This window comes from Mustela nigripes, chromosome 3, assembly GCF_022355385.1.
Source record: "Mustela nigripes isolate SB6536 chromosome 3, MUSNIG.SB6536, whole genome shotgun sequence".
NCBI lineage: Eukaryota > Metazoa > Chordata > Mammalia > Carnivora > Mustelidae > Mustela > Mustela nigripes.
In genome coordinates, this window is record NC_081559.1 from 184,973,568 (window position 1) to 184,991,136 (window position 17,569).

Here is a 17,569-nt window from a genome sequence, read left to right on the forward strand (position 1 = left end):
CATTAATTAAGAGTTTTAATTTACACATCTGACCATAAACCAACCATTTCCACACCCTCATTGGCAAATAAAGACGTGAACTGTATTAGTCAGATTAACTATAGCACCCAATAACCCCAATATCAATGGCCTCTAACTATAAGTTTTATCTCTTGCACATGGGTCTGCTGGTCAATTTTGGTCTGAGGATAGGGTTTTATCTGCATGTCAGTTGTAAGAATATTCCCACTCATTTCTCATTCCTGAACACAGGCTGAAAAACAGCAGCCACTTGGACATCTACTTCTCATGTGGATGTAGCAGGGGCAGAGAGAGATTGGAAATACAAAGCATCCAAAACCAACTTCCTATCTCTTCCATCCAAACCAAGTCACCTGGCCAGGACTGGAGTCATTGAGCAGGGTGTTGCCCTGTCCAGAGTGCTGGGGAAAGGAGAGTGAGTACTTCCTGACTAATAATGCAACCTCCCAATGAGCATAACCTCAGAGGCTTTAAGAAAATTCTAAGCAGCTGGATCTAGGAATTAAGGAGTCTTCTTTCTCATTTATTCAGATGCTGAATCAGCAGTCTACATTTTTACCCTTCTGGCCCCTCCCTGGGTTTTCTGGTTCCAAGGGAAGACCTCTGTTAGACCTGGAGATCAACCACAGTCCCTTGAAGGCTTAAGATGTCGCCTTTCAGCATTTCTGATCTTAAGGATATAAATATAATTTTGAATAACTTGGACCTATAGTATTAGTAATCTTTTGTGATCTTTATAGAATCAGAAAAACATTTTCAAGTGAGGATTTATTCTCAGATGGGTAAGTTCTATGATACATCTTGCTTCCATACATGTAAATTTTTCTCTGATGGCATTGATGCATGAATGCCAAATAGACAAAATGAAGATGTGTGCACTGAATGAACTACCCTTCCTTCCTGAATCTTCTTTTGTTTATGTAGGAGAAATCCATAGACTGGAGATGACTGGACCCTGCCTTGGGCAAGCCAATCATATTGTCTGTTGTATTAGTCATGTCAGTCTTTTACCATTATAGAATGAAGGCATCTATAGACACTATAGAACTGAAAAAGTATGGCCATGTTCCAATAAAAATTTATTCACAGAATGGGAGAAGATACTCACAAATGACCCTACAAAGGGCTTATATCCAAGGTCTATAAAGAGCTCCTCAAACTCAACACACACAAAACAAATAATCATGTCAAAAAATGGGCAGAAAAGATGAACAGACACTTCTTCAAAGAAGACATATAGATGGTTAACAGACACATGAAAAAAATGTTCATCATCACTAGCCATCAGGGAGATTCAAATCAAAACCACATTGAGATACCACCTTACACCTGTTAGAATGGCCCAAATCAACAAGACAGGAAACAACAAGTGTTGGAGAGGAGGTGGAGAAAGGGGAACCCTCTTCCACTGTTGGTGGGAATGCAAGTTGGTGCAGCAACTTTGGAAAAAAGTGTGGAGATTCCTTAAGAAATTGAAAATAGAGCTTTCCTATGACCTTGTAATTATACTACTGGGTATTTACCCCAAAGATACAGATGTAGTGAAAAGAAGGGCTATCTGTACCCCAATGTTCATAGCAGCAGTGGCCACAGTTACCAAACTGTGGAAAGAGCCAAGATGCCCTTTGACAGATGAACAGTTAAAGAAGGTATGTTCCATATATTCGATGGAATATTCTGCCTCCATTAGAAAGGATGAATACCCAACTTTTGTATCAACACGGACGGGACTGGAGGAGATTATGCTAAGTGAAATAAGTCAAGCAGAGAGAGTCAATTATCACATAGTTTCACTTACTTGTGGAGCATAAGGAATAACACGGAGGACACTGAGAGCTGGAGAAGAGGAGTGAGTTGGGGAAAATTGGAGAGAGAGACAAACCATGAGAGACTGTGGACTCTGAGAAACAAACTGAGGGTTTTCGAGGGGAAGGAGAGGGGGGTGGGGATTTGAGTGAGCCTAGTGGTGGGTATTAAGAAGGGCACGTATTGCATGGAGTACTGGGTGTGGTACATAAATAATGAATCTTGGAACATTGAAAAAAATTTAAATTAAATTAACAAAATAAAAGTGGATTAGGACACACACACACACACACACACACACACACACACACAAACAAACTTTATTTACAAAAACATATGGTTGGTCAGATGTGGTCCACTGACTACAGTTTAGAGACCCCTGCTCTGAGTGCCTCCTCAGTAATAATTGGCATTATTTTGATTGCCACTGGTGCATGCACAGAGGGTGGTGGGTTTCCATCAAATCTTTCTTCTGGAAACTTGATAGTGTGTTTTCCTGGAGAAACAAGTCTTTCATTTAGTCATTCAACCCCTTCCTGAATATATTTTTTTTAAAAAAATTCTGTCAGTTAAAATGTTTTACAGTTTTATTTTACATTTTTTTTTACAGTTTTATTGAGATATAATGGATACATAACATTGTGTAATTTTAAGGTGTATAGTTTAGTGACTTGAAATATGTATATATTACAAAAGATTACCACAAAAAAGTTCATTAACTTTTTTTTAATAGAGCATAGTATGGTGGCCAAACAGAGATATTGCCAGGCATATCAATGTTCAAGAAATGTTCGAGTTCTGGCTCTGCCACCAATGCACTTTGTAATCTTGGGTGCACCTATTTTTTTTCCCTCAGAGTCTCAATCCCTTACTCTGTACAATGAGATTAGAATCACTGTACACACTCTACGACGTACACTCTTTGGATTCTAATAATGGTTCTATGAGGGAGATAGTTTATTTTCAGAGGAAGAAATGGAGTTACAGCTGGAGAGTGGCAGAGCTGGAATATGGAGCCCACAGCCCTGCTCTAAAGCTCCGGCTCGTAATCACTCTCCTGGGCTGGTTCCCAAGAAGCCTGTGCATCATGACACAGGAACTGGGCAGAAGGAGAGGCACATCCCACAGAGCTGGCTATGGGTAGAGTAAACTTGAAAGACTGAGGATGTTTTCCATAAGAAGGTGTGGTGGGAGAGAGACTAGTTGTCCCACCTGGAGCCTCCTCCCCACTGTCCCTGACTGGGAAATCTGGGCACAAGGATGTCCTATGGTATGACTCCCTGTTCACAGAAAAGTAATGAGACAGAACTGGGGCCAGATGCCTCACCTTTCCTTCAAAGCTCTTCCTAACTGTCCATAGTTTCTCAAAAATAAACAACTTGAATACCAACTCTAGATTTTAGACTCACTTAGAAACTATCTGTATTACTGTTCCTTTTCATATTTTCTGTAGATTAACTCTTTCTTAAAACAAAATCTGTATAGAAATAATACAGAAGAAAACCACTTCAACTGGAAAATAGCTGTCAGTTGTTGTAATGATTTAAAACATGCTTCTAAACATCAACAGATAGAAAACGTTCATCTGTGCACCACCGGGAAGCCTCTCCCGTGTGTGGCCACACTTGAGGGAGCTGCCAGGACTTCCTGCAGACTCACCTGTCAGAGGATTTCAGTAGGCTTGCCACCATGCTCCAACTCTGGGTAGTTTCCAAAGGTAGAATCCCCACAAAGCCAGCGACAGCTACATACCAATGAATCAAGCCATGACCCTCATGGAAAGACAATAGAAAACTCCTGATTTCTTTTTGCCTCTTGATAAATGCAAATGACGTAAGAGGCCTTGTTGTTGGGAGAGGATCAGTGAATATTTTATCCTTAGCCTACAGGCTGCAACATTTTTGGACTACCTGCGGGGGAGGGGGGTGCGCAGACCCCACAGTGAGTGACCAGCGCAGCAGGACCTGGCCCTCAGGGAGCATATTTGAGGCTGAATTGGAAGTCATCAGCCTGAAGAACTTGGCTCACAGTGGTTTGCCTGCAACAATCTCTGCAGTGAAGTCGGTACCCAGCTGGCTCCCAGATGCCACCCACATTGTTGCATTTGGGCCTTCAAACAACATGGCAGGGGGACAGATTTCTCTCTCTCTCTCTTTCTTTCTTTCTCTGTCTTTCTCTTTCTTTCTTTCTAATTTCCATGTTATAGATGAGGTTGAAGAAGTTAAGCCATTTGCTAGGGTCACACATTCAGAAAGAAGAGGGAACAGATGACATGGTGAGACCATGGGGCCCGGGCAGCGTCCTCTTCTGGCTGGGGAGGGGGGAGGTGAAGAAGCAGAGGTCTGAGGGGCGCAGGTAGCCACTAAAGCACAGCTCACGCAAGTGTCTGTCACCCAAAGCTCGTACAAGGGTGCTTCTCAGTCAGAGCTGATGTGTGTGTGTGACTAACAGAGAGAGGAGGAAAAAAGGAAGCCTCGTTTCCTCGTTTCTAATTTTATCTTCTGTGGCACTTCACCAAAAAGTCCCTCAAGGTGGCCGGAAGTTGGAAGCCCTCAAGGGTTGAGCCCAGGAGCGGATGCAAAGGTGCTGGCAGGGTGGGGCGGGGGGTGGGGGCGGCTGGTACTGGGACCTCATGCACACATGGCTTTCGGTATAGCTTTCAGCAGCCTAGAGGGTCTCGTGTCTCAGCCTTCTCATCTGCATAATGTCATACCCATATGGTGTTGTTTTATTTACCTATTGGGGGTGGGCAAAGTCTACTTTAGAAAGAGATGAAACCAGAAGCCAGGACTTTCGGAAGCCCTCCTCTGGTCCTCTGGCCCGCCCACCTTCTCTCTTTACTCTCTCCAGACTTTGCCTCTCTCCTGCCATCTTGGCTTTTCGGACTGAGGATCTTCCTTGAGTGATAGGACTTGTTTCTCCCAGGGCACGGTTGCGAGAGGCTTTTGTCTTATTGGGGGGCTAATCCTGCAACCAGGGAGAGTTTAAGTGTGACCTACTCCTGTCTTTCATGCTGGAAGGACCCTCGGAAGTTTAGGAAGTGTGCTGCGCTCCTTCTGCTCACACAGATCAAAGGCTGGAATGATACACAGCTTTGATCTTCTGGGATTTCTAGAGATACATCTCAATGTGGCCATTTTAGACGTGGATTTTGCAATTTACACATGGTCCCTTAATGCTCTTCAAGACAGAGTTTGCATCCTGTGTTGGGTTAAGAGAGTAAAAGTTTCAACCTTTCCTTGTTCTTGAAATGATTCTGGGTGCTTCAAGTGTCCAATCATGTATTCTTGGCTCTGTAGACTCTGGAGGTCAAGTTCCTGAGAAGTACAAGCAAGAAAACAAACAAGTAAAGAAGACTATATAAAGTATAGCTAAAGGAAGAACCATTGCTCATTAAAATACTTTAATTCCGTGCTGGTTTATTAAATAAGGGTTCATTTTAGGTACACCATGCCCTGGAAACCATGATAGATGCCCAGGAGTTAGACAAGATATGGTCTCTGCTTTGAATTTGTTCAATTTGCTGACTTCACAACTTAGAGGTTTTAGCTGCACAAGAGCTGCAGAAAAGGGCCCAGGGAGGTCAGAGCTTCAGGAAATCTGTGAGCTAGGTGAGACACACAGTAGGAGATTTTATCTGCATGCAATTTTTTTCTGGGAAGAGGTTTGTAACTTCCACTGGATTTCTTTTTTTTTTTTTTTTTAAGATTTTGTTTATTTATTTATTTGACAGACAGAGATCACAAGTAGGCAGAGAGGCAGGCAGAGAGAGAGGAGGAAGCAGGCTCCCTGCTGAACAGAGAGCCCGATGTGGGGCTCAATCACAGGACTCTGGGATCATGACCTGAGCCGAAGGCAGAGGCTTTAACCCACTGAGCCACCCAGGAGCCCCTCCACTGGATTTCTTAAAGCATTTATGAACAAATTGTTTTAGAACCACAGCCTGTGCAGTGGCAGCAGAACTTTTCGATGACCTACTCCTGGTTATCTATGAGTAGGATCTGCCCCTTGCTCAGGTCTGCTGGTCATTTGCACTTGGGGCCTGGTCAACCGGCCTATAAGTCCACTTTCTGAGAACAGACTTCTTCAAAACTGGGTCATGGTCTTTGTCATATATGCGCTCCAATCAGGGCTTGTGATCATTAACTTTTTATATTCTCCACAGCACTTAGCATGACTTGCAGCCCAGAGGGGGCCCAGGAAAATGGCTTTGATCAATTATACTATGATCTTGCCACCCACTTCTTGTTCAGGCCCTTGCATGTCCCCGATTCTGTTACATCGCTGGCCCCTGTGAGATAGTCTGCCTCTCCCAAAGCAGGGTGAGAATAAAGAACATTCCTTGACTGGGGTGTGTGCACATACACATGCTTACTCGGAAAGTTCTCAAACACTCATACCCCTGTTGCTTTGTTCCTTAACTATCATGTGGAGAGAGGTGTTTGGACACCATATTAATAATAGCTCATAGTATGTATGCGGCACATTCCATTTTCAAAGGCATTTATAAACATTGAAAGATGAAAGCGTGCACCACCCATCTTGGGGAAAAGGGAATGTTAATCATCACCGTGTCCATTCCTTGGAGACAGTCACGGAATCTGAGAGCTGGAAGGGAAGTCAGAGGTCGCGGGCATAACTTTCAATCCCTAAAGGATTTTTCTTTTCTTTGGAGCCCACAGAGTGGGATAGTTCCTACAGTTTCTTTCTCAAGTTCAACCATCCTTTTCCCTCTGGTACTTTCAATAGTTATCTATCTATCTATCATCTATCTATCATGTCTATCTATCTATCTATCATCTATCTATCATGTCTATCTATCTATCTATCTATCTATCCATCTATCTATCATCTATCATGTCTATCTATCTATCATCTATCTATCTATCCATCTATCTATCTATCCATCTATCATCCATCTATCATGTCTATCTATCTATCCATCTATCATCTATCTATCATGTCTATCTATCCCCTCTTTCCCTACTCCTTTCCTCCCTCTCTCCCTCCTTCCTTTTTTTCTTTCTTCCTTCCTTTCTTCTTTTTTTCTTCTCTTCTCTTTTCTTCTTTCCTCTCCTTTCCTTTCCCTTCCCTTTCTTCACTTTCCTTTTCTTCTTCCTCTTTGCCTCCTTCCCTGTCTCTCTCCCTCTCTTCCTCTTCTCTTTCTTTCTTTTCTTCCTGCCTTCCCCGAACTGCCTATTTTAAAGAGTTTAAACAACTATATTTACAAAATAGTTACTAGTATGCTGTCCAGGTTCTTATTCATTAAAGCTAGCTCTATTCTAAGAACAGTAAAATATTCGTATTTTATTAGTATTTTAGTAACATTTGTCAAGTGCCGCATATTGTTTCTTAACTCTTCAATAACCCAGGGAAGTTGATCTTAATTTTTCCCTTTTATAAATGAGGGGACAGAGCCCTGGGGAGCAGCTGAGTTCCCAGGACTATGAAGCTAGTAAAAAGCAGAGCTGGGATTGCACTATCTGATTCCAGCTCTATTCCTGTGAGCTTGTTTCTTCTTACTTCTAATGGTCATCAGTTGATGCTGATGGATGCTTCCAGATGGAGCTATTGCAATCAACAGCCAACAAGCACAGATATTTTTAAAAATTAATTTATGCAACTTCATCATGGATAGCTGTATTATTTTCGAGGACCCTCTTTTTGTTACCATAGACAGGCAATCAGTTTTCACTAAGACTACATACAGGAGAAATAGCAGAAGTAGGGCACCAGACTGGTGCAGTTGGTTGAGTGCCTGATGCTTGATTTCAGCTCAGGTCATGATCTCAGTGTTGTAGGCATGAGCCCCATGCTTGGCTCTGTGCTCTGTGTGGAGTCTGCTTGAGATTCTCTCTCTCCCTCTGCCTCTCCCTCTACCCTTGTGCACACGGGTTGTCTCTCTCTCAAATAAATAAATAAAATCTTTAAAAAAAAGGAGGACTAACTCAAATTTTGTGTAAATAATATCACGGTATAATAATAGCAATAATAGTATAATAATATAATAAAAGATAGCTGCTATTTCTGGAGAGCAACCATGTGTCCAGCTTTGTGTTAAGCATTTCATAAACACTTTCTTCTTCAGATATTCTGCCCAAAATATGTCATTACTATTTTACACAAGCCCAGCTTTTGAGAAGTTAAGTAAGATGTACAAGGTCATGCTTCTGTGTGTCTTGGGATTTGGGTCCAGATCTATTTGGTCCCAAAGCCTGTGCACTTAGTCAGTGTAATATGTTAGTGAACATCATCCACCTTGAAATAAGTCTACAGGACTTCTGGGCACCTTAGCTGAAGAACCTGACCCCTTGAGACAAACGAGTTTCTTGGGCAATTGTATGATGTTCTTTCTAAAACATGGTGTCCTTGGAATGGGGGTGAAGGTGGGGGTGCTCGGCATTTCCCAGATCTAGAATTGTAGTGGAGACCATTTTATTTATTTATTTATTTTTATGTTATGTTAGTCACCATACAGTACTTCACTGTTATTGATGTAGTGTTCCATGTGGAGACCATTCTAAATGTTCTTTCTGAATCTTGATTTTAAGAAGCAATTGTTCTAGCTGGAGATCATCTTCCCCACTTGATATGAACCCTTCTTTCTAAAATTTTATTCATTTATTTGAGAGATAGAGAGAAAGCAGGAGGGAGAGGGAGAGAGAATTTGAAACAGAGTCCACACTGAGTGCAGAATCCAAAGTGGGGCTCAGTCCCACAACTGGGAGATCACGACCTGAGCCCAAACCAAGAGTTGGACACTTAACTGACTGAGCCACCCAGGGGCCCCTTGACATGAAACTTCCTCAGGACAAGCCTCTTAAAGATACTCCACAGACCTTGAGTCCAGAGTATGGCATATAATAGGGGCATTTAATAAAAGTCTTGAGTTGCTGTGGATTTATGGAAGGGGGAGATAAGAGATGCTTTTTCTTTCTAGAAATGTGAAGGAGAGAATACAGAGATCTAGACATTGTGAGCACAAAGATGAAGTCTTTGGGGTAGGAGGAGAGGAAGTTATGAATGAAGTAGGGTGATAAAAAGACAACCTGTGGCTCCTCCCCCTGCTCTGCAGTGATTAGTTATGTGGTTTTAGATGAGTCCTTTTTCTGTCTCTGAGCCTACGTTTCTGCAAAAGATAATGCTACCTGCTTATCCTTACAAGAGAATGGTTATGAACACTATAAAACAGCATATGGGAAACATATGGGAAATAATAAAATGATATAAATACAATAGCTGTGGTGTCAACCACAACAATGATAAAGAATGTTTCCTTGTGTGCATTACCTACTTGGCATTCTTCACACATTGTCCTCACAACAACCCTGTGTGTCATTATCTCTAGTTTACAGATGAGGAAAGTTTGAGATAGTATCATTATTAATTATATAATTATTAAGTGCACACAAAATCCTGACATTTGCCCAGCTTTCTGGGAGATGGCAGAGTAAGGGAGTTGGGGAACCAGAGATAGCACTCTGTTGGCCAAAGCAACTGTTCTCATTAAGTCTAATTCAGATTATGCTGGGAACATCTGTGCAAAATTAGACTCACAAGGAATTTTTAAAAAACCGTTTATTAAGGTATGATGAACATACATAAAGGCATACATATTTAATGTATACAGCTTGAGGAGTTTGGAGATAAGTATACAACCTGGTAACCGTCAACACAATCTATACCATAAACACATCTGTCTGCTCCAGAAGTCTTCTTCCACCTTCTTTAATTATTATTATTATTATTATTATTATTATTATTTTATTTTAAAGTGATTCTTGAAGAGTGGAACTAACTCTTCCAATTAAACTTTTTGCTCTACTCAAGGTCCAAGGAAATGTCCAGATTCTTCTGGAATGGGCTCATTAGGGATGCCTGGATTTAATTAAGCAACCCATTCTACTGCCAGCTGGCCAGAGTTTGGACAACACCATCACCTCCTTCTTCTTGCTGCGCTGAAGAAACAAAGATAATGACACTTTCCCAAGGCTGGGGCTGGGTAAGGCTTAATTTGGGAGTGTTTGGAAATGACTTTGAAGACGCACAGGTTATTTAAGTGCTAAGTATTATTATTTATTGTGGTTCCAAGCACTGTTTCTCCTCCCCATTGTCAGGCTACAAAACAATAAGAGATGTGGTAAAAGAGCCTCTGAAGTATCCAAACATCAATAAATTAGGTAACTTTGGCCTGAGCCCTCTGATGGTATCTGCAAACCTAGCATTAGCTCTGCAGCATTTTTGTGTGGGCCGGTGGTTGCCTAATTTGCACTTAAACACGCCAGCAGCAGGTCCTGGAACAGGCTTGGCACACACAGGTGATGCAAGTGCTCTTTGGACAGACCTGGATTGCTGACATCATGCTTTGCTGTGTGCTCTTTGAGATGCAAATTAGCTTCTAGAGGAGCCCCTGGTCCTTTCATCATTGACACTTAATAGAAGAGAATTAACATTCATTGAGCCCTTCTGTGTGCCAGATGCTTTTATGAACATGATCTCATTTATTCTCATAACTATCCAGAGAAGTGGATATGAGAGGTCCCATTTTACAGATGAGGAAACTGAGTCTCATGGAAGTCGAATAATTTGCCCTGATCATACCATTAGTAAGAGACCAAACTAGGATGGAAACCCAGGACTGTCTGATTCCAAAGGCCATGCTTTTTTATTACCTTTTTTGTAATTATGCCCCCCTCTACTCCCCACTCCCAACTATCTGGTCAAATTCTCTTTGGTAAAAATTCCTCAGTGCCTTTCTATTGTGTTAAATGGACTAGAGACCACATCCCACTATGGCCTTGCATCCTCTGCCTCGGGCTCCCTCTCCAGCTTCATTCAACACCCTGCTCCTTTATTTCTGTTCCTTGAACACAAACCTCTCACCTCCGGATTCTTGACTGAACTGCCCGAAAAAGCTTATCATTTCCTTTTTTCTCCAGCTAACACTTGCCAACCTTTACACATCATTTTCTGGGGGGAATACCTTCTGTGAAAATACAGACCAGCAGTTCTCCAAGTGTGGTCCCTGGACCGGCAGAGAGCAGCATCACCTGGGACTTTGTGAGAAATGCAAATTCTTAGGCCCCACCCCAGACTTACTGAATCAGAAACTCTGGGTATGGGGCCCGGTTCCCCAGGTGATTCTCTGCTCGCTTAAGTTTGAATAACACTGGGGTTTCTCAACCTTGACGCTACTGATATTATAGGATGCTTAGCAGGATCCTACCTTTTACCTGTTTGATGCCCATAGACTCCCAGCCCATGTCCTCACCTCCATCCAAGTTGTAAAAGCTGAAAATGTCTTCAGTTACTGCCTTCTGTCTCCTGGGGGAGGGGGGGCCCAGTTGGGAATCTCTGCCTTAGACTGAAGTATGATTTCCTTTGAGACACCCCTGTAGCACACTATACAGTGGAACTCAGTTAGTTAATAACTTTTGGAAAGCATTTGCTCAAGGCAAATCTCCACTGTCCTATTTGCAGCAGCTAATGCACTTCCTGTCATCTCGTAGGTTCTAAGGAAATAGAGCTGTACCAAACAAGAGGCATGGCAAGCTTGCACTGCATCTCTTCAACCCAACCCCATACCGAATTTTCAGGAGGAGACAGGACTTGGGCGCTAGACTGGGATCACAGGCAAGCAGTTTCCTTGGGATACTTTATCATTCGAAGGCAAGTCTCCTCTATCAAAACCCTGGGAACACAGGTGATCTTTCATGCCCTGCTGAACAGGATCTAAGTATTGCTTCTTTTAGCAGCAGAGAATGTGACTAAATGCAGGAGAGAGAGAGAGAGAGAAAAAAAAAAAAAGTTCTCTTAGAATGATGCAGAAAACCCTGACCAAAGGTAGGCTCAGTGCCACTAAGACGGAAAGAGCGACAAAACCGCATTCTGGCCGCAACAGCAATAAAGAGATTGTTAACTTGTGGTGGCTGAAGTCTTTCTGTCAATGGTACATGTAATGAGGAGTGTGTAAGGCAGATTCTGATTCTTCTGCTGCCCCATCTTTGTTCAGACTGAGAAGTAATTTTTAGAACCCAGGCAGAGGAGCGCCACAAAGTTGAGAAAGAACAGAATTCTTGCTCACATCTGTTTTTTTAATTCATAATCGACTTCATCCTCTTGGCTCCATAATGAAGTAGGGGTGGACACAGAACATGTTGTTGGCCCCATGGACCTCAGTCCTTCCAGGGATCTCGCTACTCCTAGGAATGAGCCCTGTCGTGTCTCATAGGAAATATTGCGAATGCATGGTTAACATCTGGCCTCACAGAACCTGAATGATCTTGCATTTGGGGAGCAGCAGTTGAGGTGTGAGACAATACGAACCTGAGAAGCAATTTTTGTCAAGTTTATATTTTTTCTCAAAACTTTTTTCTTTAAAAATTTTTTTTTCTTGGTGAAATTTTGAAAGGAGGAAGAAAAATGAGGAAAAGAGATGTTTTCCTCTTTCAAAATTTTCATTTTTGTTTCATTTTTGTTAACACCCTGTACCAACAAATTACTTTCCTGTTTATTTCACTCGCTGTTATCTTGTGACCTATCTCCAAGTTTTTGCAAAGTGACATTATTTTCATAGTGATACTTAAATTCAATTTCAATTCATTCATTAAAAGACCCCGAAATTGGAAACAAAAATACATATTCTAGCCATCCAGAGGGTATATACTAATTAACGTAAAGCTAAAGACTGAGCTTGCAAAGTTTTCGACACTGGAGTTCTAAAAATAATCAGTAATTATGAGTGTACTAATCTACAATTTATAATAATTTGCATATGACTGAAGTGAAAGCATGATTTCAAACAACTTTTAAAGATTTTACTTATTTATTTATGAGAGAGAGACAGGCAGAAAGAGAGTGCGATCAGGAGGAAGAGCAAAAGGGGAGGGAGAATGAGGGGAAAAAAATCTCAGACTCCACGCTAAGTGTGGAGCTCAGTGTGGGGTTGGAGACATTGTGAACTGAGCTGAAACCAAGAGGCAGTCACTTAACAGACTGAGCCATCCAGGCACTCCCATCTTCATTTATAGTTTATATGCCAGATTGATTTAACCAATCTCTTTGCAGCATTTGTTGTCATAAATAGCTTTACAATGAACATGTATCAGAATTTTTTTCTCTGAAATCAAGAGCATTTCCTTTGAAATGAGGTCAGAAATTCAATCATTTGTTCTAAAAACGCAAAACATTTTTTTGGATGCTTGGGTTGCTCAGTCGGTTGAGCATCCAACTCTTAATTTCAGTTCAGTTTATGATCTTGGGGTTGTAAGATCCAGCCTTGCATTGGGCTCTACCCTGGGCATAGAGCCAGCTTAAGATTCTCCTTCTCGGTCTTTTTGTCTCTCATTGTCTCTAAGAAAGAAAGAAAGAAAGAAAGAAAGAAAGAAAGAAAGAAAGGAATGCTTCTCACCATGATAAAATTTCCAACAAAACTACTTTCCAAATTATACTTCCACTAGTGATTTTTGAGTGTATCTATTAAATTTACCCTTGTCAATATCAGGGGATATTTAAAATATATGTGAGAGAGATGACTGCATCTCAGTGTTTGCATTTGTTGGATGATGGCTCAGATGGAAGGGGACAAGGTGGTATGTGTATCTGATCTGAGGCAGGCATCATCCGTTGTCTCACTCGACATCCTACAGCCTCAAGAACATCAGTTCAGCTTGATCGGAGTTCAGGTGTTTTTCTGCTGGAAACTTGTCTTTCATGAAAATCCGTTTTAAAAATTGGCAAAAAGAATGCCTTCCTCCCCCACCTCAAAATAAATTTAAATTCCCACGAGACCTGAATGTCTCCTTGCAGGAGTTAAAGATAATTTGCAGGCATGCATATTTTCTTACAGAACCAAATTGCTGAAGGGAGTTGTAACCTGGTTTCAAATACTCTTGGGTTTCTTCACTCAGAGCTCCTTTTTGTCATTGCAATTAGAGCACAGGAGATGAAAAGCCAAGTGTAGTTGTCCAAATGATGGAGAAAACACACAAAATGAGGGAAACTGTTTTCTCTCCTCTTTCCCACCCCCGCTTCCTTCTTCTCTCTCTTTTTCTTTCTTTCATGAGGCATCGGTCTAGTCTGAGGTAGAATATATGGCAAATAGGGATTCATTAGGATACTGAATATACTACAATATCACTTTTAATAACCTTGACTTATTAACTGGTTAGGGCAAAACCTAAATTAACTGGACTGAATAAGTTCAGTCCATTTAATTTATCAGCTCATGGGTAAATTAAAATTTCAAACTAATTAGGGATTTTGATGCTTTTTTCCCCTTCAACTGTGGTTGTTAAAAACTCTTTTTTTCCCTCTTGAGATGCATCTCCCTATTTTCATTTTTTAGGGGGAGGTGTCCTGTGATGACGGTTAAATCATCGCTAGAGAGAAAACCTCACCAAATCTTTTTCTGTATAGGGACTAAAGTCCAATTGTAGGACTAGTCTTAGTGTAGGACTGAAAATGCTGTGATTAGAGGCGGGGCCTCTCTTGTTTGGAAACTGTCATTTTGTTGTTATTGTGCGGATATTGACTTATTTCCGTTTTGGGATAGAGACTGGCTAGTGGCTTAACACACCTGTTTCCTCTTCTCCCCGGGCACACAGCCTACATTTCCCAACCTCCTTTGCATTTAGACCTGGTCTTACTACTGAACTCTAAACTAGGATGAGATCAGAAGTGACCTGCCCCACTTCCCTGCCCAGCACATAAAGAATTCTTCTCATGGGCTCTTCTGTGCTCTTTCCAGTCTATCAGCTTAATGCAGCCCCAGAGAAGCCGTTAACCCTGGGGATCCCATGTTGAACATGATAGAGCCATGGTATGGAGGAATCAGTTCTCTGGAATCAGACAGCGGACCAGTTGCTGGTCAGCACAACCCATTTCGGATAATGTATTTGTAGAAATTTCTATTGTGCTTGGAACCTTGTAAATTGGGGGGATTTGTTTATAATAGCAGCTCATGGTAATTTAGTTAATGTTTTTATCATTTGCTAATAAAAATAAGGGCAAAACCCGAATCTCACTTAACCGATATTTACGATGAATCGACTTCAAGGGCACCAAAGCCTTCTTAGATTCAAGGACACCAAAATGTTCTTAGAATCAAGGCAGCCAGTGTTCTCTCTCCGATTTAGTCAGTCAGTGACCGTGCAGGGGAAAGACGATGGTACAACAGGGTGGGGTGAAGGGATTCCAAGGTTCTTAGCGGCCCTTCCCCAACCTTTCCCAGACAGAGAACAAATGCTAGTGGTGAAGGGAGGCATGGAGCATCACCTCAGTGTTTGGCCCTTACCTCTGTTAAAATGTCAGCCCTCAATATGACATTAAGCTTTTATTTCTTGTTTAAACTGTTGGTACAAGAACGGTCTAAAGAACGGAGTAAAGTAATACTGGCCTCTCCATGACATCCATGAAGCATGTTGAGATCCTGGCTAAAAGACAGGGTCCTGTTCCTGTGATGAAAATAAAAGGATAATCTGAAAAATAGATTGCCTTTAAGTAGAGAATTGCAATATGGGAGACATAATTCTCTCTTTCCATGTTGATTGAATACTGAATGCTCTGGGTGCATCAGTGGTCTACATTTAAATCATCCTTTTCGCATTTGGGGGTACAGTTTTGTAGATTGCTGTTAATATTTGAGTTTGTTAGCAATTCCTGTCTTCCAGGATAGGGCTTTGGTTAGGCAGGATAGGAGGCAAAAACCTAGGGATTTAGGTAAGAGAAGTAGACCTTGCCACACTTCTCTGAACACAGGAACTCAACACAACAATGAATGACATCCTAAATACACAATGAGAATTTTCCTCCCACAGATTGTTGGTAAATACCTGCCTGTGTGTTTGGGCTGATAAGATGGTTTCTATACTGGAGGAGTTAATTGATTTATTGTTTGTAGATTGATTATCTTCTAGTTCCCGAGAACCTTCATGCCATGCATAAATTCTACCTGACTGTAGGTTTTATATATTTTACTGGCGCTCAAAATACCCCCTGAAGTTTTTTTTTTTCAGTGTTCTAATTCTCCTCTTTCTTATTTCCCATAACCCTTCTGAGCCCCTAAATCAAATTGAATTTTCAAATATCACTCATACATTTCATAATGTTATTTCTTTCTCAGAAAGAGCTGTGGTGTCAGGAGGCCTTTACTCAAACCGTTGTCATTTAATGACACTTGTGATGGTCAGTTTGACTCCCCATTTGCATGTTGGAGATTGCAAAGGAGTAGGGAACTGTATTCTCTGTGAGGTGTCCAAGTAGTGCCCAAGAGATGTGAGTCCCCTGTTCATAGAATGCCTTATAGGTGAAACATTCACTGTTGAACAGTGTAACTGGTCTCTTACCAAGCCTCATTCCTAAACCTTCTTTCTCTATTCTCTTCTCCAATTTTTCCCCATTCCTCCCTTTTCTCTTGTTATCCTGAAGGGATCATTTGGTGCTGGAGCCAGAATGATGGATATGCCACGACAGCTGAACCATTGGCTCATCAGGAGTTGCCCAGATTATGGGCCATTCATTCAACTATTAAACATTCACTGAGCATCTAAAATTTGCCAGGAACGATATTAAGTAGGATTTTTTTAAACCCAATTTTTACTGTGCTATTTACCTTATTACACAAACAACACAGGTTCATTGTAGTCTTTTCTGAAAATACAAAAATGAATAATAATAAGAAGAAATAATTTATAGTCTCACTTTTTAGAGTTTACTATTAACAGTTGGCTCTACATATTCCCATGGTTTTTACTATGTAAGTATTTACCTTGAAAAAAGGGAAAGAATGCAAAATTAGTATTGCATATCTTATTTTTACAAACTGATTTTTCACATTAATAATCCATTCACTTCACTTTCCAGTGTTGGCTGGTTGGATTGGAAGAGGTGATCTTTCCCGTGTGTGATGTTAATTTATTATAGGATGCAATAGGGGTCCACTCAGTCGGGCTGTATGCTAAAATTCAACATTAAGCCAAAAAGAGATGAAGGTGAAAATGATATTCAAAAGGTCCTTATTTTGAATGATTTACTGGAAAAACCACAGACAAGTCAGAATCTTTTTTCATAAGAAGAAAATTTCAAGACTGAGCAGATTCAAGAGTGAAACTCATCTGTGTCAATATGTGTTGGACCAAGTAGGACACACATGCAAATTTATTGCCCTTTTACTAAGTGTCTCAGATGCAGAATAAACATCTGAAGGATTTTTTGAATATTTTTCTAAATAAGACAGGAGGTAGTGGGTTCATTCAGAATACTCTCATCTGAATGAGAATACTCTCATTCAGAATACATCTCATCATTATAATCTAGCACTTATGATAACAATTATTATTCACAGTTTTCAGACATTAAGGTGCCAGCTACCACGTGAATTATTTGACCTACATTATTTTATTTAAAGAGTGCTATACAGTAGAAACTTTTTGCTCACATCTTAGTGTTAAGGAAATCCAAGCTCATAGAGATTAGGGGATTTACCCCCAAATCAAACAGCCAGTGTATAACAAATCCAGGAGGGAGACTAAAGTTGCCTGACTCTGAAGCTTAGGTTCTAAGACTATCACATGGTGTTGCCGCTGCCATATGAAAAGGACACAAGCTATATCTGTGTCCAGCTATCTTACAGATGGGTCTTAATAAATGTTAATTGACTGGGAAACCACAGCTCCTTCTAATTCTCTCACCAAATTTGATTCTCCACATCAAATGAGATAGTAAATTATACATAATGAACTTG